This window comes from Protomyctophum bolini, assembly GCF_963924005.1.
Source record: "Protomyctophum bolini genome assembly, chromosome: 8".
In the NCBI taxonomy this organism is placed as follows: domain Eukaryota; kingdom Metazoa; phylum Chordata; class Actinopteri; order Myctophiformes; family Myctophidae; genus Protomyctophum; species Protomyctophum bolini.
Genome location: NC_137869.1, coordinates 36,492,692 through 36,518,410, shown reverse-complemented (window position 1 = coordinate 36,518,410; position 25,719 = coordinate 36,492,692). Strand labels below are relative to the sequence as shown.

Genomic DNA, 25,719 nt, shown 5'->3' with positions numbered 1-25,719 from the left:
TTTAATTTCAGTAGCTGACCTAAAATACAACAATTCCACTGACACGTTCTATAGTTTGAGAAAGGTATGATGGTATATGAAATTAAACAGCCCAGGTGCGATGGAAGGAATCATGATTCCCCATGAGATTTCTTAAATTAGTTGTATTGCATGCAGCTAATCCACCAATTTAATACCTCACATATTGTCTTTTTACATAATGTAAATGTTTTCGCAGCATAATAATGCTGGAATGCTTAATTTTATGTGTAGAATTACAATTTAATCGGCTGAAAAAGTGTGTCCAAAAGATCAACTTTTCAGAAATGATACAGAACATATGTATCTTGTTATAATATAAATGTTTTAGTGCGTATTTGTTTTAAATCATATGCTATGAATAACTTTGTCCATTAATGAGTTGCTCAGGCGAAAGGGACGTTCAACTTCAAACTTCAAACAACTCCATTAATCCCACTAGGGGCAATTAGTTTGTAGCCGCTTGTATCAGAGAGAGAAAAAAAGTTAGACTGATTCTGCATATAAATAACCATCCATTTATCATTTCAATTCAAGTAAAACCCCAATTATGTCATGCTAGTACCATTGTTAAACATTCCTGACTGAAACCAAGCCGTGAGTTGGAAGCTTAAATATTGTCCGTCGTTGCTCAGCAGTAGCTACAGCCATTGGATTTAAATCAGTAGTGAAACAATGCTAACTACTGCAGTTTCTGGGAAGTGCATATGTTTCTATTTTTTACTAGTCTTTTGTCAGAAGTACATGGAAGGCAAATTCGATGCACTCTTTACCTGCAGTCTAACTACTCTAGAGTGAACGATGCCCATGGGCAATAACACCAGAGGGAGTTCCTCTGACCTATTTCCCAACAACATGTAATAGACACAATGTGCCTAAATAATATGCCACTGAATGCACTTCTGCAGCTTAGTGGGTAACCAGAAGGTCATCGGTTCGCCCCCAGCCTATATGCGTCAAAGTGTCCCTGAGCAAAACATTTCACATCCAACTGCTCCCCCTGAGCGCTCATCATATCTGAGCAGCCAGCAGCTGGGAAAAAGGTGAAAACTTAAGTCCCCCACTGTGTGTGTGTGTATATCTGGCAGTGATTACGGCAGGTGAGACCAAACCGCAATGTGAATTGATGTAATACTTTAGTTTATATTAACTTACTGTGTATCCAGTTGATCAAGACATTTAAGGACATACAATAATATACACAAGGCGTCATAGTATAGCAATACAAACGTATATGTACAGTAAACAGTTGCATATCTTTATCCTGAAGACCATGCACGTTGCTGTACAGTCATAAGGAGTTAACACACACACATACACACACACACACACAGAGAGAGAGTGAACAAAGGCCTATACATGCACACATACACACAAACAGGCTTGCACTGTAGAACAGGTTAGACTAGTGCGGTGCAGGTGAGAAAAGGAGGAAGGGCTATGCTAATGTTGGTACACAAGCGGAGGAATCGAGGACACATGTGGTTTAAGGGGTAGACTAGGGCACGCGCCGCGCGGGAAGGCAGTTACAACAATCCATGCATAAATTACCAGAGCGGCTGGGAAAGTTACCATGGAGGCAGGCAGTTAAACAGCTGAAGAGGCAGAGACACAGGCAGTTAGCAACACGAGAAGGCAAACAGCCAGGTAGTTATACAAGCCAGCAGGTATACCGGGGTGCGCAGGTAGGGCAGTGAGTCAGGTAAACAAGCCGGCTGATGGTGTCCTGTCTGTGCTCTCCGCTAATTCAGCAGTAGTCTGGGGAGACAACTACGGCAGCAACAGGATACCAGGGGAAACCATTTAACTGGGTATTCATCCCGGCCAGTTGAGAGAGAGAGAGAGAGAGAGAGAGAGAGAGAGGAGGCTAGAAAGGGAAGCACCTGAATGGGAGACGCGAGAGGCCATCTAGCAAGCTGAGCCGAACCCCACAAGGTAACTGTTTTGACATTTCAAGTCACTGTGCTGCAGTTTCTCCACTCTGTGTGTGTGCGTGTGTGTGTGTGTGTGTGTGTGTGTGTGTGTGTGTGTGTGTGTGTGTGTGTGTGTGTGTGTGTGTGTGTGTGTGTGCGTGTCTGTGCGTGCGTGCGCATATGCACGCGCGTGCACATATGCATGCACTCTGCATTCCCGACTCAAGGACGTGTTTAGTTTGTTGCCTTGCAGTGAGCTGTAGTAGTGTCACACTGGGTTATCTTGTCACTGCGTGCGTTGCTTGTGTGTGTGTCTGCTGTTCGTCACTGCCTTCCTCCAGAGAGGACCCTCGTCAATGCTTAATGACCTTCACTAACCGAAGAAGAGGTGACGAGGGAGGGAGGGAGGAGTGTGTTGGAGATGGGCTGGGAGGGGAGGGGAGAGGGAGGGGAGGGGAGGGGAGAGGGATGGGGGGGGTGAGAGGGAGGGAGGGGGGGGAGGGATGGGAGGGGAGGGGAGAGAGTCGAGGGAGAGAGTCGAGGGAGCAAAGACTCAGAAGTGGGAGAAAGTTTGTCAGAGGGAGGGAGTTAATAATACACGAGGGGAAGTGTGAGGGGAGGGCAGAGCACGATATACCGCCTACATTGTGCAGGTTTGTCTTGCTGCGTTTACGTTTTCATAATCACATGGGTGTGTGTCTGACACACACCCATGTGATTACACACACACACACACACACACACACACACACACACACACACACACACACACACACACACACACACACACACACACACACACACACACACACACACACACACACACACACACACACAGAGAGAGAGAGTGAGCTGCTCTGTTTTGTAGCAGGTGTTGTAGCTGCAGGCATAAGCGGAACACGATACAAATCTACAGTCACATTGTGTGTGACTGTGCGTGCTGTTTATCTGATGCTGAGAATCACTATGACAATGATGACCACGATAAGTACCAAACAATTATATGAAGATGTTAAAATATTACCTATAGAGCTTACAGTAGGCAAGGCATGTGTAATGTGTATTTGTATAACAGATCATTCCTGAGTATTACTTTTTGCAGATTTTGCAGTGCAGTAGAACATTGTTTCTGAAGCCTGACACTATACACTATAACACTATACACTATTCTCAGCACAGATCTGCACAATTATAAGCACATTCTCAGCCTTACAATTGCAAAACACTTAGTACCATGATGCCACTTCTTCAAATCAATCAATCGATGCCTTTCAAAATTCCACAACCACATGCGATGGAAGAAGTGCAGACTAGCCATCACCAACTCAGGACTCTTGAATGGCTGCCATCCGCACTCCCTGTGTCATTCCAATTTCGCCCTGACCACAACGTCTTAAATGGGCTGAAATGTATGGATTACATGGATTATTTCCCCCCCAAACGCACAATGCACATCTCTCTTGTTAACAACCATCCGGTGTGTGATCGTCGTGTAGATGAGTATTCTGTGACTATTTAAAGTGAGTAAAAACACGTGGACGGAAATGATGGCAGTCTGGGCTATTTTGGTTAAATATTCTTTGCCATTAAATGAGTTAATTGTAAACTAATAAAAAAGACAGCATGTGGTTAGTGCACCTGTCTGGAACAATGAACCATGGGATGGCATAGATAGAGAAACGGGTGACCTCCTTGTATACTTAGACGGCAAAACACTGCTAATTCATCCATTTGTAACTCTGTGTACAAATGCAACCACATCGACGTGTACGGTGTACTCTCTTTTGCTGTGAAATCCCACAGATTGTGGGGACTGCAGATGAAAATAAGCATTCTGCTAAATCCGGTGTATTTATGTAATGTCCATTAGCATTGTCCCGTCTTATTTGTTACCAGACTCTCGCCTCTCGCAATTTCCAAATGCTTTCATCATACAGTCTGGACCAACGGAAGAGCTGTCATGAGTAAAATATAAAGCGGAAGTGGAGCCTCCTCACCACTTCAGTTTCGTCTTTACAGTCACGCACATTTATCCTAATACAAATAGAAAACATCAAGCATATATAGCTTGTTGCTTAGCAGAAAAGGAAACAAAAAACAAGCTCTTTTTTAAATATATTTTCGTGAACTGAAATGGCAGCTTCTTTGCTCAGCTCATGGGGGCTATAGTTCCAGACTCTAAATAAAAATCACACCCGTGTGAACTGAGTGGTGCAACTACCCCCCCCCCCCTCGCTCTCTCTCTCATTAGCAGGCAACAGTGCAGCACTATCTCTCTTCTGGCACAACAGCGTCCCTACTGGTACTCATTATCGTGCTCATTAACGTCACAGACACACACACAGGTGAACACGGACAAAGCTGTTCCTTGGAGTGGTTGCACCACTCAAAAAAATTAAGTAAAGTGCCTTTGTCTGGCCCTTCTCAATTGTGGGAGGACTTCACGGCCGAACCCTGCTGTTCACCCTCGTCTGCACTCTCCGGTCATATTCTGAACGTCGGGAGTCCCAACGACCTCTGCTCCATTGTGGTTTGTGAATGCAGATGTATTACTTTCTGACATGATGGCATGTTGAGGATGCCTCCTTCAAGGAGAAATCCACACCAAAAACACGCGTACCCTGAATCAAACGTACGTGTTGGCCTTGAATTGTTTCATAGATGCGATAGAGTTCTCAACTGGCCTGAAAATTAAAGCCCTGCCCTGGGTTCTGTATGAACGACAGCTTGAGGGTGAAACACGGTGCATGTGTGAGTACCAGGACACTATTAATAGATTATTCATGAAGGAAAAAATGTAATAAAAAAAGTTTTGAGCCATTCAAATACCTATTAGCTTTATTCCATTCTAGCTGCATTTCACAGGGGGCATCCATGAAACAATTCAAGGCCAACATGTACTGTATGTTGGGACAGGATTATAGGCTGATTCAGGGTACATGTGCTTTGGTGTGGATTTCTCCTTTCACGCCAAGTGTCGGTTAGAATTCTTTGCATGCTCCTGGGAGAGAGGTATAGGTTGAGGGCCGGGGTCACATGATAAGAAGAAAGTGTGCTGCCATTGTTGGCTGCCTCTTTTACAACGGCAATTGTGCTGCAAGTGTGCATGCATGTTTTATCAGCATTATGACAAAGTACTCGCATATTTTACTTTTATTATTATTATTTTATTATTATTTTTACAACAAAATTCAATACTGCAATATAGAAATACTCTAGGCTACAAGTGGTAGTCTGGAATTCAAAATGTACTTGAGTACCAGTAAGATGCCCTGAGGGCGAGAAGTGTGCACTGCACACATCCGCCTGGGTGACTGCAGATGGCAGACTGCCTGGCGACAGTGGCGAGCGCTGGCGATTTGGCATGGGGGGTGAAATTAATCAACATATGGAATGAATTCTCTACTGGTCATTATATGGAGTGTGTCTTGAGTGTACAGGGTTTGATGAGGTCAGATCAACATATGGAATGTCAGAACAGGTCAGCTCCATATGGAGATCTAAGGGTTTGAGGTCAGATGTAGAGTGGTTGACCGGCTCCATACTGTATTCTGCATGCAGATCTAGGTGATAATCCAGTCTTCTCCATGTATGGTTATCCAGGGTTAGATGTTGTGATCTTCATAATGGAGATGGCCATATATGGTGGTGTAAGGTGTCACGAGGAGTGATGTCACGAGGCGTGACCATATATGGAGACGTCATGCCATGAGGTGTGACCGGAGGCGTGATGTCACGAAGCGTGACCATATACGGAGGCGTGGGTGACTGACTAACTGATGAACGGGGATACAGGTTTTCATAGTAAATGTGAGCTACGGTCGCAATCAAGGCTACCAAAAGTGAAAGTACTCATTAATATGCAGAATGTGCCATTTCAAGTTTTCAAATGTATAGAAATCTTTTGAAAAGAGCAGATCTACAAGCTCACAATGTGTCGCATTGCTGAAGGAAGTGTTGCTGAAGCTAGTTGCATTGGAGAGCAAAAAGTGTAAAAAGGTGTATGCGCGCACGTGTGTGCGCTGTAGAACAGACCCGTTCAACTGAACGTCTGTCTCTCTCTCTCTCTCTCTCTCTCTCTCTGTGTCTGTGTGGTTGGTTGACTTAACTTCACCTCCTAACCTTGGGTCTAATCTAGAGTGCCAGGTTTCCTTATTGCTACATTCACTTGGGCTTACAGCTGACCAGGCTGACCCTCTTAGTTACACAACATTCCACACATCATACCCAGCTGAGTTGAAATACAGCCAGCTGAAGGGAACACCTTCGACGTATTTATTTTTAATTTGAGTTATTTCTCTTCACCAGCTACCTGGTATTACAATTCCTGTATTGTCACTGCAGTGAATCAATCTTGGTCCGGTGCTGGCTCGCTTGTACATAATTATGGTGGTAAAGAATATATATACACACTTCTGGTGTGGAAAAAAGGCATAATTCTCTCTAAGAATTCCTCTGTCTCTCTCTCTCTCTCTCTCTCTCTCTCTCTCTCTCTCTGTCTCTCTGTCTCTCTCAATACAACATGACCTTACTTACCTGGGAGAACATGCAGTATCACCTGTCTTGTGCCGGCCTTGTCCTCTGAAATACAATCTTGTGTGTCTCTCACACAACAAAAGGAACAGACGCGAGGAGGAGTGGAGGGCCAGAGCGAGAGAGGGTTGCAGCCTGCAGGCAGCCCAGTATCTCAGACAGTCCAGAACATTCTTTGTTATCAGCCTCTGTGTGAGAGAGAAAAGCTTCCCACCTCCTTTATTATCGTCAGGCATTCACAAGGGCAGCCCTGACTACTCATCCCGGCACAAAGGCAAACCGATATCTTAAGGCCCTGCTTGTGGATATGTTTGTGTCCATGTCTTTTTCTCTTTTCTTTCCTTGACATTTACCTGAGAGATAATTATTAAAACGGATAAATGATGGCGACTTCAAGATCTAAGGGCAGCATGAGTATAGTGTGCATGTGCCCAGAGACCATAGCATAGCTGGCCACATGCCTACATTCTTCCTGTCGTAGTTCAATTTCTGCTAATATATTATAGGCTACTATGTCTTTTTTTACTGTGTGAGTTGCATTCACCCATTCACACACACACGCTGATGCGGTGGAGGCAACCATGCAGAGCTGTTAGGGGTTTAGTGTCTTGCTCAAGGACACTGACACAAAGCCAAGAGGAGCTGGGCATAGAAAAAGCCAGTTCCTGGTCCACTTATCCCATTCTGGGCGGGAACCCCTTTTGGTGTTTTAAGCGTTACATTATACTTTAGCTATTGAAAAATAGTACATCTACAAGCTCATAGCTTCTCATAGCTCACAAGCTACGAGCTTGTAGGTCTGCTATTTTTGAAAAGTCGTGAAAATGTGGTGCAAATCTTTGAATATATATTCTTTCAGAGGGAACGTTTTTGACTCAAATCTTTGATTCCGGGTCCCTGGAACAACATATTTTCTGATGGGGGTCGGCGGCCAATTACAGATATATTTTTTGGGGTCCTTGACATGAAATATTGAGCACCACTGATACAGAAACATGGGTAGGAAACATATATACAACTTTGCAATAGAGCACAGAAGTCCTGACGTGACTCGCTCATCCCATGGTTCCCGGAAAATCTGAAATATTTTCTCAATGGAGAATAATGAAAAGGGTATCTTTGAAAGACAAAGAAGAGGTCCCACTCACACTTGCCAAAACATTTTTGCTCTTTATTAGGTCGACGTTTGGGTCGCTTAGACCTTCATCAGGACAGACATTCTCTATGGAGAATAAAATTGGGTTTCTTTAAAAAGTCTCATAAAAGCATAAACAAACTGTCTCGGCGGTATTGTTGAGGAGGTGTCCGTATCGTTTACGACAGTCTGTCATATTTGATTCAGTCTGTTTCTAGCGAAAGGTTAACTAATTTGGAGACAGTAACATTAGCGATTTCTCTATATTCTGTTGATTCTTCATATCCATAATGAGTAAAACCGCCAGGATCATTTGTTTATTTTTGGAATACAGTTACTTATTTGATGCAATATAATAAAAGTCTATGGGAATTCAGAATGGGAAAAGGTCATTTCAAATGGGCAGTGATTAATGCACCTACTAATTGAGCCTTTGAGCTTTTTTTACGCTTGCGTTGTCCAGGCGACAACATCTGCATTAATCTATGCCAGTCTGAAAGTACCTTTAGGATGTCAGTCTAGGTGCTCTAGGTGTGGATAAATAGGGATAGTCCTCATCGAATTTATAGAATGAAGCGTGTATTTGTGGCTTAACCATTTGTGACCAAATTTGACTGAGGGACTGCCATTGGATTTTTTTGAATTTTAGTTTTGTCATGACATATGAAAGCAGGGAATCATAGCCCTCAAATTGACATATTGGTTGTTCAGTTTGACCCACCAGTTTTGGAGATATGGCTTATAGAGTAATGTCTTGCAGAAAACGAGGCGAGTTGAGAAAACAGGCTTGAAAGGTTCACTTCTGTGGTCTCTAACGTTACACCTAGCTACATGTTTGTGTCAGCTCTGACACTTATTTCAGACATGCTCTAGTATGTGAAGAGTCTGCCTGTGCTATTAACTCATTTTTTAAATTGTCAATAAGTTATCCTACCAAAGTAGCAATGAGATTTAGAGTTATGGAAGTTCTGGCTTGGTTTCAAGGTCACAAGACGTACTCATACAGAGAGACATTTTCAGCTGTCTTAAGTACTATTTGATAGTCATTGTAAAAAGAAAACAATTTAACATCTCATATTACAACTCTGTGCATTTTTATTTTTCCGTATACCACTTGCCATGTTGTTGAACTGTCTAAATACACTTTGATTACTTAAATTAGGGAGCTATAATTACAGGGCCAGCAGGGATTCTGAACCACAGCAACATGTCTGACATTTTGTTACATTAATAATTTGTATTTGTCAAGTGCCACCACTGTGCTATACTATACTGTCATAGCTTGTCAATCCCGTTTAAATAAGGTAATCTTAGCTGTACTGAGAGAGAAGCTTTTTTATTTTTGAGTGTGACCAATGTGTGAGGAAAACCTAATCAACAGTAAACAAGTTAAAATAAATAAATCGTAATATAATTCCTTAATACGAGTTGACAGAATCCAATCTGCACCGCGGCAATGCCTCGTCTTTGTCCAGGTGACATGCCAGTCACCACTTAGCGAAGTGCGAGGCACAGGATTGTTGCGGTTAATTGGGAGAACGCGTGTCTGTGTCTCTGATATGGAGGTGTGATTCTAAACTGCAGCTCAGTGATGTTTACTATAGGAGGTTAAAAAGGGGTCAGTACCTCAGAGGATTGGATAACTCAGGACACATGCAGATGGGCTTCTCATAATGTTCATTCTCCTCTCCACCTGCATGGAAATCTCTCTCTCTCTCTCTCTCTCTCTCTCTCTCCCCCCCCCCCCCCCCCCCCCCCCTCCCCTGGGCATCTCTCGACTTGACCCCGTACAGTTCCCTTCCCTCGTCCCTCTCATCTTTATTTTCCTCGCTGGTTCTCCCATGTATTTTTCTCTCTGTCTCTGCCTTTTAAGCAAGGATCTATCTCTATGTATTACTCGTGCTCGATCCCCCCCCCCCCCCCCCCCCAGCCCAACATGTGGGCTGTGGGGCAGATGGGGAGGGAGGCAAATGAGCTCCGGAATATACCGACTCCTCTGTAAAACCGACTTCGCCTGACCTTTAGTTGGCGGACAAATTGAGCTGAGCCCGGAACGCACTTCCGATTTGAGTGAGTGCTGCCAGGAGCTGGAGGGGTGGGTGTGTGTGTGTGTGTGTGTGTGTGTGTGTGTGTGTGTGTGTGTGTGTGTGTGTGTGTGTGCGCTCACAGGCATGCGTGCGAGAACTAGTTATTGGCAGAGGTGTAGCAACAGAGTGTGTGTTTCATTTCAATATCTTGGAGCGACTTGTGCACTTTCACTGCAGTCAGCTTTGACCTTTACCGGGCCCAGAGTGAGAATAATAGCTGTTTGTGGCTTTGATTGTACAGTGTGTGAATTAGATTGTTTGCATATTTATGTATGAATGCTTATGTTTATTATTTGTAAAGAAGGAAAACGATATGCACATCCCAGTTTCCGAATAAGGTGCTGGACCCAAAAAGTGACTAAATGAAGAAAAAAGTGGAATGTCCGAAACAATATAGTTCTGCTCCCCGTCCATTTTATTTCAACCTAAATACAACAACGTTTTTCCCCTTCGGGCTTTCGTTATTTTGTTATTATCTGCATGTTTATTATTGCCCATGCAATCAGATTAGCATCTAGCATTCAAAAGGAACTTCTGCAGGGTGCTTAGGTGGTGCTGGACAGTGATTCTCTCTATTTATATTCTGTGGGGGGCTTTCTGCCTTTATTGATATAGGTGATCTGGTGAGATTGAATTGATGCGTTGGGTACAGTGTGTCTGCGATGCAGAGAAAGGCAGTGAGTGCTTTGGGGAATAGGGTGGTGCATGTCTCACACTGTTGAGAATGGGCTGCTCAAACACATCCATAATAGCATATGAATACATCTATACAAACATTTGCACGCGTACGCACGCACACACGTACACGCACATGTGTACGTGTGTGCGTGCGTACACGATCTGGTGATCACCTGTATCACCAGATCACCTATGCACACACGCACACACAATTATCCATCTAATCAAACACTTGTTCACTCTCCTGCACTGTTATGCCCCCTTCCCATTCAACGTGGTAATTCCATCAAGGCTCATCTCATTACCTGGTGTGACCTTGTATAAGCCAGCCAGCTACTGTACAGTGTACTAGTTTCCTTTCTTTCTCAGTTTTGGGAGAAGGGGGAGTTGACGTTGTCTGTACGTGTTGTCACATGCTTGTTTCTGGTTTGTGTATGCTGCCTTATTTTATAACGTTTTCTCTCAAAGTTGCCTTTTTAAAAATGTGTAAATGTTAACTCCCCTATATCCACCAGGGCCATGTAGTGCTTGCCACTCTTATGGTACGGTTTACAGTACAGTGTGACAACCCGTAACACAGTCCCAGACTGAGTCACCCAGTGCCTCGGGCTTGATCCTAGGTGTCACATCAGTGTGGCGAGGCAACGGGAAATGCTATGTGACAGAGTGTGAATTGAGTCGCGCTGCGGCTCTGTCAGAGTTCTTTACCACTTTACAGGCTGCTGCAGATGTTCTACCAGTCTGTAGTTTTGTGTGTGTGTGTGCGTGCGTGCGTGCGTGCGTGCGTGCGTGCGTGCGCGGCAGTGGCTCTGGAGGTAGAGTGGCCGCTCGGGAAAACGGAAGGTTCCCGGTTCAATCCCCATGGCTCCCCCAATGTTACTGCCCACGTGTCCTTGAGCAACACACTTACTCCCCAGTTGCTCCCGATGAGCAGGTTGGTGCCTTGTGTAAATGTCTCTACCGCCGGTGTGCACGCACGCACACACACATACAGTATGTGCGCACGTGCGCGCGGTGGTACTTGACTGTGTTACATGCTGACAAGAAAATATGATCCCAGATGATGAGTGGCGTCGTGCCTGGAGGTCGGAAATGCTTTGGCCGATTTAGCATGCCACAGAAACTTGGAAAGAAAAGACAGTAAGTGAATAAGTGAGTGAATGAATACGTAATAGAGTCTGACAGGTAGAACATTGAGATTTCTCTTAAAACGGAGATCCGTTACTGAAAAGTGGGTTTAAAAAAAAATGAGGCAATCTACAACTTGTCGAATCTTGAAAGAGCTGCCACAAACAGGAAGTGGATATCAGACAAGCTGACAAACTGTCATTTGACTCTGCCGAGCTACACGTGAGGAACAAAGGAGACGGGCCTCCAGGTGCATTTTCTTTTCTACTATTCCTAAAAAGATGCTTTTGAATTTGGCTATGGTGGAGTATGGATCCCAGAAAATCACCCTGCGCTGAGCCCAAATGTGTTGTTATTTTCTTTATGTTTTGTCTGCAGTATTATTGGCACAGTGGTACTCCTACCCAATAGCCTTGTAAACCCTTCTCCTTGGATTTTTGAGATTTGCTAGCTTTCCTATGCCCAGCATTCCGGGTTTGTGTGAACACAAACATTGGCTTGTGATTGGCTGATCACCCCATAGCGATGATTTGATTGGCTGAGCAATGTAGCCTACATATTGTACACAGATAAAAGTGAGGCAGAAAAGCGAAGACAGCCAAAAAAGTGATTGGCCGGAATGACATTTGTGATGATTTGATTGGTTGAGCACGGAATGTGATGTATATGACGATAAGAGCGCCCCTCACTTCACACAGGTGTGATTCTTTTTTTGAGGGGCGCTAGCCCCTCCTATGTCCAGCTTTGTGGTGCACCACATTTGTGAAGATTTGATTGGCTGAGCACGTAATGTGATGATGTATGATGCTCACTCTACACAAATGTGATTTTTTTTTTCAAGGGGGAGGGGTTTACCAGGCTACCTACCCAATGTGCCACAATCTATTACAATTCTTTAAAAACATCACGTACAATGGAGACCTCCTGGGGCTCCTTTCATTGAATGTAACAAATGTCTTCAGTTGTCCATGCTATACCAGCAGTGATAGAACACCAAACTATAAGAAGCTATACTAATAAAGTATTTTCACACGTTGACTCTCTCCACCTGTACTTTAACCACCAACAGATATTCAGTCAAGGTCAGCTGAATAACTGTAGCTCCGTAGGCTGGCTCAGCGGACAGAACCAGCTGTGTCTAATTACAATTTAAATTAAACAAAATCTTGCCCATTACCTGTGGTATATTGATTTGAATTCATACTGTAATTCACACTCCGCCTTCTTGTGTAGTGTACTCACCTGGAATCCAGACAAATCTGCCTGAAAAGACAAAAAAGAAAATCCCTGCGGAGATTAATTGGTCTGCCGGGCACTCCTCAGTTTGACATTTGAATTACATTTAAGACACCCCAGGGTTGTGCGTGACCAATCACAGCCCACTATTCAAAATGGGACTCTTTTTGCTGTGACGTTGGAAGTTAACCTGTTTGTAACCCGGCCCCTTGGAAATAAATCTTCTACACCGAAGTTCCAGACTAATATATATGCAGTGATATTAGTTTGTTTATGGTTTGTTTATTCATTATTTTTCTGTGTACTTTTGTCTTTGTATGTTTTATATGTTCTGCGTGTGTAAACGCAAACATTGAAGACAAAAGTGAGGGTGTAAATTGTGATTGGCCGGCGTGATTGGGTGGGAGATTGGCCATTGGTTGAGAATGAGATGATGTACGATGACGTATGACGATAAGAGCGCCCCTCACTTCACACGTGTGTGATTCTTAACTTGTGTGAGTGTGTGTTTTACTGTCATGCAATAAATTAGGGCCCTAGTGCTTAAAGTGTCTCTCAGAATCAAGCCAAGCACAAGACACACTGCAGCCACTTCTGCTGCTGTTTATTACTCTCTCTCTCTCTCCTCCAATGTATGCACTGTGCTCTCGCTCTTTATTTTTCACAGCCCACTTTCTGCTCTCTCTCTCTCTCTCTCTCTACACCTCGGTCTCCTCTCCTGCTGAACAGTTCATGAACTCCTGGGCTAGATTTATTTAGACTGTCAGTGGGCCCAGCAGTATACCCGCTCAAACTCTGAGAGGTGTGTGTGTGTGTGTGTGTGTGTGTGTGTGTGTGTGTGTGTGTGTGTGTGTGTGTGTGTGTGTGTGTGTGTGTGTGTGTGTGTGTGTGTGTGTGTGTGTGTGTGTGTGTGTGTGTGTGTGTGTGTGTGTGTGTGTGTGTGTGTGTGTGTGTGTGTGTGTGTGTGTGTGTGTGTGTGTGTACAGTATGTGCATCTCTACGCTAGCACAGCATATGCCATTACATGTATATTCTCCAATAGCATATTATTCACAACTTAAGCCCCCGTGGTGCGTGTGTGGTCGGAAGAAAACAACGGAGGTCATGGGTGAAGGATATGGAGTTTTGAGCTCATGTATAGCTCTACCACAGAGACACACACACACACAGTACACACACACACACATCCGGTGGATTAAAACATACATCTAGCAAGGAAAGCCAACTCTGACCTTAACCAGTGAGTCAGTGTTTCCCCTCCTATTAAACCATGTCTGCAGCGTGGCTAACAGCACAGTGCTGGATGGTGTATTGTGTGTGTGTGTGTGTGTGTGTGTGTGTGTGTGTGTGTGTGTGTGTGTGTGTGTGTGTGTGTGTGTGTGTGTGTGTGTGTGTGTGTGTGTGTGTGTGTGTGTGTGTGTGTGTGTGTGTGTGTGTGTGTGTGTGTGTGTGTGTGTGTGTGTGTGTGTGTGTGTGTGTGTGTGTGTGTGTGTGTGTGTGTTCTATATTGATTCACCTAGCATACAGCTGCAGATTAGGGGATGGCTGGGTGGGAAATGCATTCATTTTATACTTTATACATACACAACTGACCCAGAAGGTTCCGTTTACGTGTGTATATGTTACAGTAAAAAACGAGTAACCATAAACTTGAGAAAAAACGCCTATTGAGGTTTACGGGCAAATCTAGTGCCCATAATTGCCCGTTAACTCCTGTGTTCACGCAGTGGAGACAATTAAATACGGGGGAAAAAATGTCTTTTACTCATGAGAGTACTGTGTACCTTCTGTGTACCAAAGTGTTCCTTCCAACTGTTTCATCCGTTGGCCTCATTCCCTGGAATAACACGCACAGTTCTACCCTGTAGTAGCTGTCCTCCAGTACAGAGGAAACAGAAAACAACATAGACATGTTCTCAGTCCTGATTTCAGTCATTTGGGATTCCATAGAAGCCCAGCGTGACTTTTGTGAAAGCATGCTGCGCACCGGAAATAACAGAGCTCACAACACGTCGCAGATCGGTTATTTTCAAATGGTCAAAATGTATATATATATATATATATATATATATATATATATATATATATATATATATATATATAGGGCTGAAGTGGTTAATGTGGGTTTTGTAATAATAATCCAAATCAAAAAAGTTAAATTTGAAAACTAAAGTTTTCAAATTCATGTAGTGGGGTTTTAAGATGTGGCATGCATGCACGCACACACACACACACACATGCACACCTGAACAAAGACAAGTTGACACACAGCAAAAACACGCAGATCCACACCCTCACACAAACACACCCGCCCACACAACACCAAACGGCAACAGCTGCTGTTTGTTGTTGGCAAATAATTGATAAAGGTAAAGTTGAGTGGGAAAACAGGCATTTTGCGCACTGATTAAATTTGCACGACCTGCCAGGCCGTTCAAACGACCACTTTGTCACCGAGTGAGATGACACACGAACAACAAAGAGATGCGTCCCGAAAAATACTCCCAAACTCTACAGACGGGGAGAGAGAGAGGCCTGATTCATTCACTTGGTCGCATGGCGGTGCCGCGTGTCGGAAAATAGCTGACCTACAAGCTCATAACACATTGTGTGAGCTTGTAGGTCAGATATGTTTTATGTGTGACAGTCATGCAACGGGAGCACCAATTGGGCTGGAGACAGACGGGGACAGAGAGAGAGGTAGAGGACAGATCCTATAGGCTAGAGAGACAGAGAGAGAGAGGTAGAGGACAGATCCTATAGGCTATAGAGACAGAGAGAGAGGTAGAGGACAGATCCTATAGGCTAGAGAGACAGACGGGGACAGAGAGAGAGGTAGAGGACAGATCCTATAGGCCTCTGATTCTGCCACTGCATCTAGTGTTGACCTACGGCAGCGATACCCTGTAGGCTAGGTGACAGGTCCCATTGGTGGTCCCCCAAATATTTTAATATTATACAATTATATGTAACACAACGTATGAATTAAACCTTGAAAATGTGTTTTCATCGTCATATTGATGTACTGTAAGTATTAAAACATGCTCTGTCTGAACATGCACCTGGCACAACCATCCGATCACTTCACTGTTAAGCAACTCTTCAAATAGACCATGCCCATTTTGTGCGGGAAACGAAAAGAGGAGAGAAATACTTTGTACAAAGTAAAACCGAGGCACATAATAGATGACAAGAGAAGTGGGAGAAGACATAGTCATACTGTGTGTGTGTGTGTGTGTGTGTGTGTGTGTGTGTGTGTACTCTTAAAGAGACATCAGAGAAAGGCAGCGTCGCTTTGACGATAAAGGGAGACTTGATATCTCACTTAACGACACTTGGCTCTCATCACATGACAAACTTGAGGTTTTAATCACCTAAATTGTAAATGGCCATGCACTCTCTTTCACTCTCCCACTGTATCTCTCTCACTTTCCCTCCTTCCCCACTCTCTTCCACTGTCTCTCTCTCACTGCCCCTCCCTCCCCAACTCTCTCCCACTGTCTCTCTCTCACTGCCCCTCCTTCCCCCACTCTCTTCCACTGTCTCTCTCTCACTGCCCCTCCTTCCCCCACTCTCTTCCACTGTCTCTCTCTCACTGCCCCTCCTTCCCCCACTCTCTTCCACCGTCTCTCTCTCACTGCCCCTCCCTCCCCAACTCTCTCCCACTGTCTCTCTCTCACTGCCCCTCCTTCCCCCACTCTCTTCCACTGTCTCTCTCTCACTGCCCCTCCCTCCCCAACTCTCCCACTGTCTCTCTCTCACTGCCCCTCCTTCCCCACTCTCTTCCACTGTCTCTCTCTCACTGCCCCTCCTTCCCCCACTCTCTTCCACAGTCTCTCTCTCACTGCCCCTCCTTCCCCCACTCTCTTCCACTGTCTCTCTCTCACTGCCCCTCCCTCCCCAACTCTCTTCCACTGTCTCTCTCTCACTGCCCCTCCTTCCCCACTCTCTTCCACTGTCTCTCTCTCACTGCCCCTCCTTCCCCCACTCTCTTCCACTGTCTCTCTCACTGCCCCTCCATCCCCACTCTCTTCCACTGTCTCTCTCTCACTGCCCCTCCTTCCCCCACTCTCTTCCACTGTCTCTCTCTCACTGCCCCTCCTTCCCCCACTCTCTTCCACTGTCTCTCTCTCACTGCCCCTCCATCCCCACTCTCTTCCACTGTCTCTCTCTCACTGCCCCTCCCTCCCCACTCTCTTCCACTGTCTCTCTCTCACTGCCCCTCCTTCCCCCACTCTCTTCCACTGTCTCTCTCTCACTGCCCCTCCTTCCCCCACTCTCTTCCACTGTCTCTCTCTCACTGCCCCTCCTTCCCCCACTCTCTTCCACTGTCTCTCTCTCACTGCCCCTCCTTCCCCCACTCTCTTCCACTGTCTCTCTCTCACTGCCCCTCCTTCCCCACTCTCTTCCACTGTCTCTCTCTCACTGCCCCTCCTTCCCCCACTCTCTTCCACTGTCTCTCTCTCACTGCCCCTCCTTCCCCCACTCCCTCTTATCTCTCACTCTCTAATGAGGCTGCCTCGACGGGTCTAAATGATCGCTTCCTGCCATTACAGGAAATCAAAGAGCACAGAAGCGTGCACATTAAATCTAAATGCTTTTTATTTCCTTCTCAACATCGCGTTGTGTTAACTCCGTGGCTGTCTTTGGTGTTGCACTGCATCTTAACTCTCAAAACTGTTTTGAGAAAAATGGTTACACCATTAAAGCACTTTAAGTGTTTGACCTTTTAAACATTTTACTTCCGTTTGACTCGGCAGGCTCTTATACTGTAATTTACCATGCCTTTGTTGTGAAGCTACCATCGATAAAGTTGATTATTGATGGCTCATTAAATTAGGGCTGCATTTGACCCGGGGCCAACTTTGAGCCCACCGTTCAAGGATAAACTGGTGCTGATGTGTACAGTAAATGCTCACCAAGAAGCACAGTTGAGATTTGGAACTCATGGCTAACCGGACAAATCCTGTTGAGGCTTTTCCAGACCAAAGGAAGAGCAGGGAAATAAGACTTATTTTTCTTTCATTTTTTTTTGTTAATATTCTTTTCCTCTCCAGTGTTGTTTACTTCTCGGTGATATCCTTCATGCTATTTCTGGCCTCTCTATTGACTCCTAGAGCGGCAGCCTTTGTTATCTCCCCACTGTGCTGTCTGGGAAAGTGGTCGGCTTAAGTGTGCTTTAGTGCTACTCCTGCTGTGCAGCTTATTTTCCAGGAAACGAGGGATGAGCAGGCAATAATATTATGACGCACCGAGCCATTCGCGCTATTCATGCGTGTGCAGCGTACTGGATTTAGGAAATGAACAGCAGTTTAGGGCGGGATTGATTGGTGTTTGTATGATTAGAAGAACCAAATGCAGTCATTACTATAGCTTACAGTAGGTAGACAGGGAGCGGGGAGAGAGATGGGGGGGGGGGACTCGGAACTCGAACCCGCATCGCATTGTGAGCTTTTAGTAGATATGCTATTTTCATTTTAATTTGAAAACTTGAAATGGGACATTCTGCAGAGTACGTCTACTTTTGGTACTTTAAGTACTTTTTGATGCCGATACTTTAGTCGAGCAGATCATGAATTCCTGACCTTTCCTTAGAGTAACAGAGTATTTTCCACATTGCAGATTTGATACTTTTACTTGAGTACAAAATGTCAGAACTTTGTTTCCAACCACTGTATATATCCACGAGTTAATAATTCAACCAGGATGAAGGATTTCATTCTGCATTTGGAGCGGGAAGTGTTGCGCTCCAGTAAACAATACACTCAGGCCCAGGCACCTGATACATCTTCAGGGACCAGAGAGAGAGGGGGAAAACAGAGGTGGAAGAAAATGGGAACGAAAGACGGGAGCAGTGATATTTATCTGTCTGTCTGTCTGTCTGTCAGACAGCAGACCATTTTCGGCAACATTCTTTTTTCTTTTTCTTTTTTTTGGGGGGGGGGGGGCGGGGGGGACTTTACATTAATTCACCTCTGATGGATGTGTGGGTCATTTTCACTTTATCTGCCCGCTCCATATATCTTCCCATATTTCAACTTTCTTTTTTCCCCCTCCTTTTTCCGGTGACATTATTTTCATGTGACGCCACATTAGTATCCATCAGTTTTTGAAGGGCAGGGGCGATAAGGGAGGCCTATAGTACCCGTCCACTGCAGTGCATCATATGTTATATAGGGAAGAACTCATTTTCTGACTGAGTTTAACAATGTCTGTGTCCTCCGAGAGGTTAGACTATATGAGGGGGACGTATCGCTTCCAGGTGTTGGGTTGGGCCTGTGTGCAGGTGCGTATGTGTACTCCGTCCCAACGTAGTTTAGAGACACACGTATGTCCTCCAGTGTGACATTTGATGTTGTGCGCATGCGCGTCTACTGTATAGGAGCTCTGTAGTGGGACTGATGGGAATGATTGCCTCGTTGCACTGTGTGCGTGTCTCTGAGGTATTATAGATATGTTATTACCCTTTGTCGATATATTCCCGTGTCTGTGCGTGTGTGCATGCATGCCTGCGTGCATGCATGCGTGCGTGCGTTCATGCGTGCATGCGTGCGTGTGTCACAGTACGATTGGAGTCAGATTGAAAAAAAGGTGCACTCTGTTTCACCGACGGAGGTGCACCGGATATATAAATCATCATATAGCCATTATTTGCCCTGGGTAAGGGAAGTGTTAACATGATGGAGTGGGTGATATCAGCCCTAGGGTTGATGTACAGTACACACAGTAGCAGTAGGTGACGTCCAAAGTGCCAACACAGGTTTGCGGTGGAGGAGAACTCACTAGTAAATAGTCCTTATATTACAACAATAATGTAAGTGTTTCTTGGTGATAAGCAATATATCTCTGCTGTCGGGAAGAAACCACCTACAGTACCTCCAGAATGTTCATTTTTCAGGAAATGAAGAAAATACAAAAACAAAGCAATACTGTCTCATCACAGTCGGTGTTGTGACTTTATATATTGTCAATAACTTGCATGAGAGGGGGAGAGGTGTTGGAGTTAGCTGTTTTAGCAGACAGTTTGAGGGACCATGAATGGAGTTAAGAGTTAAATATGCACCCCTTCGAAACCACATACAGCTGTACAGGGTGTTAAATAGCACAGCATCATGCAACAAAAACAAAAAAGTGGAGTAGGTTGTTTCCTCCCGACAGCAACAATATGTTTTTTTTTCCTTTTTGTCTTTCCTGAAAAATTGGAAACCTATAGCAGAAGTCTCTTTTTTTAATACTTCACTAGCCCGGTGCCCGGCTGTAGAGCACCGAGCCAGTAACGATGGAAGTTGGAGATCCATGCCCCACCCGGCTATGCAATTGTTGCAGAGTACCTGTTCCACCCATCTGTCTGTGTTTGTCTTTTATGCCCATATATGGAGATTCCTGTATCTGTGTCCCTTTATTCCTATATATGGAGTTCTGTGTCAGGCATGCCCAAATATGGAGTGTTGTGATGTCAGAACAAGACAGCTCCGAGTCCATATGTGGACCACGGCCAGGGGCCCCATGTCCAGAGCCCGGGCAGAGGCCTTTTGTGGCGGTTCTGGACAACCGTGGGTCCGACCGACTCGACACCGGGCACTGCACTCCCTGTGGGGGTGTGGAACGCGCGTGTCGAATTTGAAGTGGGTGGGGCGAACGGTTCTGGAGTTACGTGCATTACAACCGTACACATAGACAGAGGCGTGGTGCATTCATACAGTAGATGCACGTGCTCTGCCGTTATAGGATCTCATATCCATGCTCATTGGTCTCTTCCTCTATTTCCCAATAAATGCCTTTGTTGCTCTTATTATCCCGTATTATATTTTCCTTCCCGTTGCTTCTCATCCTTCCTTCTCCCTTTTGTCACCTCCTGTCTGTGATGAAAAGCTCGCCCACCCACCTGGTCCCATTGCCCTTCCAGACACCGTCGTCTACGCTTCTATATAATATGAAATGGAAGATGATTGACACACGGTGCCTGGAAATACCCATCGCCTTTATATTTCCATGCGGCTAGAGCCCTTTAAAGGCAGTGAGATGCGGGGGGAGGGCTTATCTCCCCCAAACACCTGTACCTGCTCCACATTATCTGAATTTATTTGAGGCCTCGTCACTGCATAAACAGGTGACAATGCCATCCGCTCGTCCCTTCAAGATACACTGCAGGTGTGCTGGGATTATCAAATCCCTTGTTCTCACCACACCTTTGTTATGAAGGTGATACAGGTTGTATTTAAAAAATAATTAGAATGGAAAACAGGTGGCGTGTGTGTGTGTGTGTGTGTGTGTGTGTGTGTGTGTGTTGGGGGGGGGGGGGGGGGGGGTTGTGTTTCTTGCATGTGTTTCTTGTTATCTGTCTGAAAGAATGAGAGTTGGACATCCACATTATCCGATTACTGCTTCTGTACGCTCATGACATCTACTGTAAGTAATGTTACTGTACAATACATGATTTGTCAGTAATCTGTGGTTTATAACTCTCCAAATTGGGATCAGCATCGGAGCCAAAAGTCTGACATCAGTCTCTCTCTCCTTGTGATCCTATCGCTTTGTATTATAGTCGGGAGTTCCCCACTATAATACTATAATTCGCTGTTCCACGAGCAGCTCTTTGTTAACACAAGGTTCTTCCACGCACGCCTGTCTAGTGCAATGCACGCAGTTGCTCCATGTGATGTGGAATGTGTTCCAGGTGGGTCTTGATTGTCCCTTGAAACGTGTCTTTTTCCGGCGCAGGAGCTCACAGCTGACGTCCCTTCAGCTGGAAATAAGCATGTATAGTACAGCATCTGTTTGGGGAGACGTTTGTTGGCCCTGTGAATGAAAATGTCAACATCGTTCATTGGAGTTGATGCTGCATTGTTGTGGCGGCAGTGGGTCAGGGGTAGAGTGGTCGATGGCCATTGCGATGTTCCCAGTTCGATCCCAGGCTCTCCCAGAGTTGGTGTTGAAGTGTCCTTGAGCAGGTTGGTGCCATGCATGGCTTCCTCCGCCATCGGTGTATGAATGGTAAATGGTGCATTTATAAAGCGCCTTTATCCAAGGCGCTTTACATTCACGCCTCTTCACGCCTCTTTCAGGACGCTGACATTGGTGTGTCTGTCCTCCCAGGTAGCTGATCTTCAGAATATTTTGTAAGGGTCTTTTTCTGTGGTAATGCTTTCAGGTGTCTGCCTTTAGAGTTGGGCTCCCAGAACCGTTTATTTTTCAGACCCTGTTCTAAGATTGAAGAAAAGTTTTTTTTATCACAAGGTCAGAGCTGGTATGTGGACTTGACGTCTGCTACAGTTACTATACCAGTGGTTCCCAAATGTTTTAATTTCACTCTGAGAGAGTGCAAATAGAACCAAATGGACCCGTAAGGGACCATTTGGTCCATTTTTACTCAGCTTTATAGTCATCTAAGGGTCCATTTGGAACCCCTCCACTGCTGGCCTGCTCGATGTGACGGAAATAATAATTCTGCTTCTGCGGCCCGACGGCGTGAAAGAAACTCCCACTATACCTTCGACAGGCAGCCTCTGTAGACAATTTTTAGACCTACTTCTACACTCTTGCTTTTAGTTGAGCTTTTAAAATCCTTATTGTTATTCATGTCCTCACTCTATTGCATTACTGCTATTATTTTAATATTTTATTATTTATTTTTTTAGCTATTGCTCTGTAAACGATATTGAGCTGCATTTCATGTCATTAAAGGTGCCATACAGTACAAATAAAGTTTTGTTATTATTATGAATTAAAGGAATCATTGAAGAACCGGAATGGTATACAAATCCTAAAGGTTCCCAACCCTGGTCTCCTTCCAGCCGGGTGGGGGAGGTGGGTGGGGGAGGACAGCGGCTCTGTTCGGCCACTTCTAGCTCTCAGTCTTCAGGCTCTCTTCCTGAGTCTGGCACGGGTTCCACAGCTGGCACGGCTCAGACGATGGTTGACCTCCGAGTCGATGTCAGCCGGCGTGCAAATAAATAAGGCTGCTGAGGTGTTGCTGACTTTGCTCTCGGCCTTGAATCTATTAAGGTTGAAGAGCCCGCTGTCAGTTCTGTGCAGGATCGGGATCCCCTGTGGCAGCTCTTTGCCAACGAGGCAGCGAGTGGCAGCGGTGAATATGGCAAAACGGGGTGGGCGGAGTGATGCGCCCCCGTTTGACCTCCGTTTGCACACCGAAGGACTCGGACGCTGTGGCACTGACAAGTAGTACGCCAGCTGAAATCAATCAATCAATCAACTTTATGTGTTCAGACTCAGGGTCCAATAAAAAACAGACAACAAAAAACACTACATGCAGCGAAGAAACACCCCTAAGCCATAAAAACATCAATTTTACAATAAATATTCATACCAGTGCTTCCAAAAAGCAGACCGGTACCTAGTGCTACTGAAGCTGGGGTTACATAGCAGCATAATTATACAGTGAAAATCACACTTTTTACTTTTCGTATACATGCTTTTAGACTCAAGTCGTGTTCAACTGTGTCCTTGAACCTGACAAAATGCACTCTTCAATCACATCTATTTTTACTGTACCTGACACTTCTCAAGTTTGTGATAATGTTTACTCTACAGTATATGAAAGAGTTGGTTTTCGTGGGAAGCATTAAGGCTAATTTTGGCTCTTACCACAGAGGACTGGATTAACTGCTTTTATTTGAATTGTCGGGGGCAAAAAGCTGAATGAGTGCTTAACACACCATAAAATCAATTTGGTTACATTAGTACAATATACTCAAATGAGTACACAGATGGATAATTGAACACTTGGGGTTTTCACTGTGTAATGACGGGTCACGCAGAAAACTTAAACACTGACTGAATTGTTTGCGTCTCGATCGACTTTGACCTTTTCATCAGTCTTTTATTCTGTGCTTTAATGTCCCTGCAGCGTTGTGTCTAAAGGTGTGTTTCTGTTTTCAGCTCGTCTGCTGTCATCTCTTCTTGTCTCTCCGTCTGTCTGTTGTTGAACTTGTTGTCAACACACACACACACTCTCTCTCTCTCTCACACACACACACATACACGGCGTAATCTAGTTGAATATCCCTGTTGTAAGATGTAAACGACTCCAAGTGAACGGGCGTGGTTAAGTTTACTCGATTGAAAGAAAAACCTTTTTTGCCCGTGCACCCCCTGTTACCTCCTGACCTGGCTGACGCACCCCCAATGCTCAGTATCGTTGTATTTGACCGAAAATAATAACTGTTTTAATGATTATGGCAAAAATCACAGAATGTCACTGCACTGAGAGACATGCAGCTGCTCTATACATCTCCTTAGAACAGTGTTTTACCAAAGTTAATGTATGTAGCATATGACCGCGGCGTATCATAAACCACCATAAAGACCATTTGACGTACAGTAGATATATATGGCGCTTAGACGCTGGATTTGACTTTGACGTCAATGGCGGTGTCTCTCTCTCTCCCCCCAATCTGTTGTCATGTTTGCCTTTCTCTCTCGGTGTCGCTCCCTCTCAGACTGCATGAGTGTGTTTGGGCCCTTTGCCAACAGTTGGATCTCTGCGGGGCCATCCTTCCATATGGCTGACGTGTTCAACGGTCATTACATGGACATTTAACACATCTAATTGTTCAACGTTTGACACCTTGTCAAGACGCTTGGTTCAGATTAGTCCCGCTTAATATCAAATGCATCTCTTAGACAGATATATCTTACTATATCTGTCACCTGTTTTTGTGTGTGTGTGTGTGTGTGTGTGTGTGTGTGTGTGTGCACGTCTGTCTCGATTCGGTAGAGCTTTGTGTCTAAGTCAGTCGAGCGCAAAACAAACAAAATGTGTGCGTCCTCTAGTGTGACAGGGTTACGTCATGGTGTGTGTGTGCGTCCTCTAGCGTGACAGGGTTAGTCATGGTGTGTGTGTGTGTGTGTGTGTGTGTGTGTGTGTGTGTGTGTGTGCGTCTAGCGTGACAGGGTTAGTCATGGTGTGTGTGTGTTTGTGTGTGTGTTTGGCACATATTGCGGCTGTGGCAGTGTGTCCGTCCCGTGGGGCAACAGGACATACTGAGAGAGGAAAACAGCAGGCGTCACATGCCTCCACACAGTCCATGTCCAGTCATGTTTTAATACCCAGTGGTAGGCATGTAACGATATATCGTATATCGATATATATCGACATGAATCCCCCCCCAAAAGAAATCATCATATTCAAGTGCTTTTGGAGAGAAATGAGTCAATTTCAGTATTAGAGCACTGTAGAGGAGAGCTGTGTGTCTCTGTGACTGCATGTGCCCAGTCGTTGATGCTCCTCAAGGAAGGCAATTATGTTTCTGCACTGTCAAAAGTAATGCTACTTCTTTTGCAATGTAGTTAAATAAAAAAATGTGAAAAAAGCTCGGGGAGAAAAATAATAATAATAATAATAAAAAAGTTTATAATATTGTGACAAATCGTATGGTGAACCTCATATCGTGATACGAATCGTATGGTGAGCTGAGTGAATCGTTACATCCCTACCCAGTTGTTTTCAACCTTTTTCCACAGTGTTGATCTTGACAGCAAATTTTGTCGTCGTCTCCTAGACTAGTTTTAGTCACATTGTAGTCACCCGGAATGTTTTAGTCTAGTTTTAGTCGACTAAATCTACGTACAGTTGATTTAGTCGACTAAAATGTATTTTGGTCTTGGCCTAGGTGCCGTCATAATGACTGATTTTACACTTGCTGAACATAGACGATCTACTTATAGATCAATATAGTTGTCAATATTTTTAGTCTTAGCTGTAGTCATAGGTTAGTTTTCATTTAGTTTCCATTTAGTTTCTGTCAGCAAAAAAAGGTAGTCGCCAAACATTTTCGTCATAGTTTTAGTCGACAAAATCAACACTGCTTCACATCAAGGCCCATTCAATTTGAGCCACGGACCATAATTTGATAAGACAAAACAAAATAGTATTTTGTTATTGTGGAATAAGATTTTATCCACATTTCCATGCTGTATCGATGTGGTACCGTCGGAGAGGCAACAGGCAAACGTTGATCAAAATAACAAT

At 44.7% G+C, this 25,719-nt stretch overlaps 1 protein-coding gene across 1 annotated transcript in view; it reads left to right on the top strand.

Annotated features, from left to right (window-relative positions):
• The first annotated feature begins 1,550 nt into the window (after positions 1-1,550).
• naaladl2 (N-acetylated alpha-linked acidic dipeptidase like 2) overlaps positions 1,551-25,719 on the top strand; it is a 347,063-nt gene continuing 322,894 nt past the window's right edge. Inside the window, exon 1 of the mRNA XM_080770411.1 lies at positions 1,551-1,953. The gene's annotated coding sequence lies outside the window, so the exon portion shown is untranslated. The remainder of the gene's footprint in view (positions 1,954-25,719) is intronic.